Raw genomic sequence first — 5167 nt, 5'->3', positions numbered from 1 at the left:
TATTTCTTAGGGTTTTCTGTCAAAGATACTAGTTGAACAAGAAAACAGGGTAATGCATCAGTGATAAAACCTTGATGAACAATGAGCAATGTCAACCTAAGCATTAAAAATGGATCATTCTTGAAAAATGGCATTCCACATTCATGCAAATATCATTCATACACATTTAGTCAGGAGCATTTGATTCATTCTGATCATAACATCCTAATCGCTTGACATAAATATAATCCCATAAAATGGATTCTACAGGTCATATTCCCCAGGGAACAGTGTAACAGATTAGTGAAACCACAAATCCTATACCCCTGAAGTTACAGTGGGATGGATTGAAGTCACTGTGGTGAATCTTATCTCCCTGAAGTTGCAGTGGAGTAGATTGAAGTCACAAATCTTATCTCCCTGAAGTTGCAGTGGAGCAGATTAAAAAGAGCAAATCTTATCTCTCTGAAGTTGCAGTAGAGCATATTAAAGTCACAAATCTTATCTCTCTAAAGTTGCAATAGAGTAGATTTAAGTTGCAAACCTCATCTCCCTGAAGTTGCAGTGAAGTAGATTGAAGCAAGAAATTCTATACCTCTGAAGTTGTAGTGGGTTAAAATGAAGCTACTTGAAAAAGAGCAGCACCAAAGAGGTCGAGATTTTGCAAGACCAGGCAAAATTGTTCCTTTTTAAAGTCTTTGTTCCGTTCCCGTTATATTTTACATTTCCTTAAGCATTTATTTTTTTTGTTGCCTCAAATTATTATTGTTATTATTTATTGTGCTTTGATTATTTTTATTAGAATTAGAATAGTAATTACATATATTATTTTATTTATTTGCTTATCTATTTATTATCTATGACTCTTTTATATTTAAAAATTATGATTCTTATATTTTCTTTATTCGTGGACTTGTTTTTTGTATTATTCTTATAATTATTATAACTATTATTTATTTTTCCTATTATTATATAATTAGTATTAGAATTAATAACTATAATATGATTATTGCCATTGTTTATTTGGTGTTTTATTATTATAGATATATCATCATCATTTATTAGTATGATATTTTTGTTTGTTTTTTGTATATCATCATTTCGTTTATGCGCACTATTATTTTATTATTGCTACAACCATATCACGAACCGTGTTCAAATATATTTACTTATTTCAATATTATACCCGAATAAATCAAATGCACAATATTTCAAATGTTACGTTTGTGACTCGATGCATAAAAAAAGAAAAAATTTAAATCAAGGCAATGCTTATTATTTTTGGAATTAGAAAAGTCATGTTCCTAACTTACGGAATATGACTTCTTTCTAAAACTGAGATAGTCGAATATCTACTTTAAAATAAAAAAACGAGATTTAAGTAGTGATCAATTGGCATTTATTCTTGTCTTCGAGGATTTAAGGCACTGTGTCCTAACTTACGGGACATCCTTTTTTCTCGATTAACTTGAAATAAGCCATTTTCATGAAAATTAATTTAGTTAAGTAATGCATCAAAAAGTATTTTAAATTCTCGACAATAACATATCAATTAATCAACTAGGTACCATTTCCTGGATTTTGTAGACCAAAAATCATCGTTTAAATAAGTCTACCATTTTATTAAAATGAGTTTTAAGGTGATCCAATCACACCTAAATAAAAAGGATTGGTGGCGACTCCATTTTCATTTTTTCAAATAAAAAGTCGATTTCAAAAAAAAAGGGATCTCGACATTTCAGCTTTTCTATGTTTGTAGAGCCTAGCTCGGTGAGAAGTTTCCACTATCTTCAAACACAAGTGAACCTAAATCTATCACACCCGAGTGACAATTTCCTCACTCTTGCACCTTTAAAGACTAGAACTCTCACCACTAAATTCTCCCTTGAGAACTTAGCTTGTAAAACCACAACTCAAAGGTTTTACTATCAAATGCACTCACACAAATAATGTTCCTCTCTGGAACATATTAAGTGCTTTCAATTTTAGTACATCAACCTATACAAGTCTCTCAATTATATAGAGATTTCAAGACTTCTAATATAATGAAGATATATCACAATCTCTATTAAACAACAACTAAACTAGTTGAAAATAATATAATAATAACAAACAAGGTAAAATATGACTATTGGTAGAACGTTCCAATTTGATCCAACTTCTTTGATCCAAGAGATTAGATAGACTCAATCTAACCCTCCAAATATATTTCTCCAAGTGATATGATCTTCATTGATGGGCTCGATATAATCCACGATCTCAGCTCAACCTAAAGATATGGTTCAATAAATTGCCGATCACCCAAATACGGAAAGTTGCCTATCTGTCACAATGGGTAAGGAAGTTAACAGTTCCTCAGGCACATTTCAGTCATTTCATATTTTTCAACAATCTCCCCCTTTTGTAATTTCTTGAACAAAACTCATACAACACAGGAAGCAATATCATCAATTAACCTTAGCTCCCCCTTGGCATATTCCCCTTAATTTAAAAAATGTAACTTGGAAAATAATTAAGTAAATTAACCATCAATGTCAAGTTTAAATTTACATCAATAGTCAAGAAAACCATAATTATAAGTAGCAGTTTAAAGATTACAACCATTTAAACTAAATCCCCCCCAAAAAATCAACATACCATAAAAAATATTATTAGAAATACTCCCCTTCAACAACATCCTTATCCTAATCTCTCCCTCTTAGCAACAACACCTACCATCATTACTTCCTCCTTTTGATCAATGGAATTGTCAAACTAATCTTCATCAAGGAGAGCCAATAGATCAACACGCAGGGCCTTCTGCTAATCTATAACCTTTTTTACAACCTTGGTCTCTACTCGTAATTTGGCAACACGCCTCTCATTCAACTCAATGTAGGAAGAGATTTCATTAATCATTCATTTTCAAATTATTGTTGGAATAACCTTGAGGCCTAAAGTAGTGGGCATTTTCTAAGTCTAAGGTGCTTTTTCCTTCTATGCATCATCAGTATTAGAACCAGTGGCTTCTTTCTCTTGGTCATCAGTTGCATGTTTCCCTTCAAACCATTTATGGGGAAACTTCAATTATGACACTTGTTTCTCAAAACGTTTTCTAGCTCTAACAATTCAATGAGTCTGATTATGCAAATATTTGGAAAATAAAAGAAGGGAACAAGAATGGGTATTTCGGATAGACATTCTCAGCATTCATAAAAAATTCATCAAACACCAATTGCCCAAGCTTAAACTTGACCATTTCAACCACTTTTATTAACAAGATAACCACTCTTTTACTAACAAAGTCCCTCTGGTTGTTTAGGAACTAGTTTCTGGTGGCAATAAAAAATAATGCTACGTAATCAGTTGAAAGAGAAAAGGTATGAAGATTACCTTTCTCAAGCCATAAAAGATGAATATTGTTAGTAACAACTACAATCTAGTCAATGCTTTCATCAAATTACCAAATAATGTTTCTAACTAATAGTTCTAATTAATATCTAATTATTAATTAATAACTCTCTAATCCTTTTACAGTACCCATTCTCGAAAACCTCCCAATTTGACTTCCTAAAATGATTCAATTTAAGAAATCTGACCCAAAACTAAATATCTTGACATCAACAAAAATCGAATCGCTACAAAAACTATTACTTTTTAGTGCAATTTTGTAAGTAAACTAAAGTGAGTCACTTAGTTTTCATCTACACTTTTGAAAGGAGGAGAAAGTCTTACAAGGAGAGTGATTAATAACCCTCTTTAGAGTAAATAGGAATAAGGTTACTACTTGGTGAGTGAGTGAGTGAGTAGGCGTGTGCATATTTCAATTTTAACCAAATTAGTTCGATTAATCAATCTACCACTGAATTTAATTCAGTTGGGGTCAATAAAGATTTTTTGAAATTTTAATGAACAGTGAATTTGATTAATTCAACCTATAAGATTTTGGAATAATTAGAAAATTACAAAAATGAAACCATTTATTTTGAACAACAAAGAGCGATTAATCAAGTCCGACAACAGGTTATCCAACAAGCTTTACAAGAAGTTCTAGGAACTCTGAATAGGTCTTTAAACAACGAGTTAAATTTATGCACCATTACCGCTAATATTGACTTGTTTGGGGTGATAAAAGAAATAACTTATTAGCCTTTTTTTACCTTTTACTTTATTGTAGATTGTAGGCATTATTTTTTTTCAAAAAATAATAAGGAAATACTCATCGAGTGATTAACCGATTAATCGAAATTATCAATAATAAAATATTATAGGCATGTAAGCCCAAAATATAAAAAATTAAAGAATGGGATTAAAACTTAATGAGTGATACAAATAATTATAATGGGCTCGAAATTACTTCGATCGATTAATAGATTTTTAAAAAAATTTGGTTTGGTTAACAATTTAGGATTTTAAATTTTAATTAATTCAATTAATAATAGTTCGGTTCAAGTATTAATCGATTTGACCATTTGAACACCCCTACGAAGGAGTGAAACTCAAATAATAGCTTGTGCTCACTAAAATATAATGAATTGTAACATCCCAAAAAACCGGGTTAGAAGAAACTGAGTTAGTAAAACTAAGAGCAGTTACCCCTTGAGTTTAAGTTAAGATGTTGAAAGTTTTTCAAATATGAATTGATTTTTTTTAGTGGTTAAGTATTCTGTTTACGTGACTAAGGTCCTGTGTTCAAATCCCTTCTTTGGTATTTTTGTTATTTTTTCCTTAACCTCTATTCCTGATCATCTAGCATAACTAATATTTTTGACCAACTCACAATCAGGCCAGTGGTTCAGTGGTTAATCTTCTGTATGCCATTTGGTCTTTTGTATGACTCTCTGCATAAGTAATGAAGGGGTATTTTTATGTTGTTCGGTAAATTAGTTTTATTTTTGTTTTAAAATTAATTAAATCCCTTTCCACATTTTCCCCATTCTATTTACATTTTTTTGTTTTGTTTTATTTGTTATTCTCTTTCTTCTTTCCAGATTTTCCTCTTTGATTTTTCTTTTTGGTTCTTAGGATTTTGATTCTTTGGCTTCGAGTGGTTAGCCTCAATCCTTATCGGTAAGTTGGACTCACCTTTTACTCTGTTATTTTGTTGAAGCTACTCGTGTGTCTTTAAGGATTTTGAGGTTTTGAGTTCATAGTGTTAAATTGCTTCGTGTTTTCCTAATTATTATTATGTGCTTTTAGGAGAGGATCG

The sequence above is a fragment of the Gossypium hirsutum genome, chromosome D01 (genome assembly GCF_007990345.1).
Source record: "Gossypium hirsutum isolate 1008001.06 chromosome D01, Gossypium_hirsutum_v2.1, whole genome shotgun sequence".
NCBI classification, from domain to species: Eukaryota; Viridiplantae; Streptophyta; class Magnoliopsida; order Malvales; family Malvaceae; genus Gossypium; species Gossypium hirsutum.
This window is presented reverse-complemented; position numbering follows the sequence as displayed.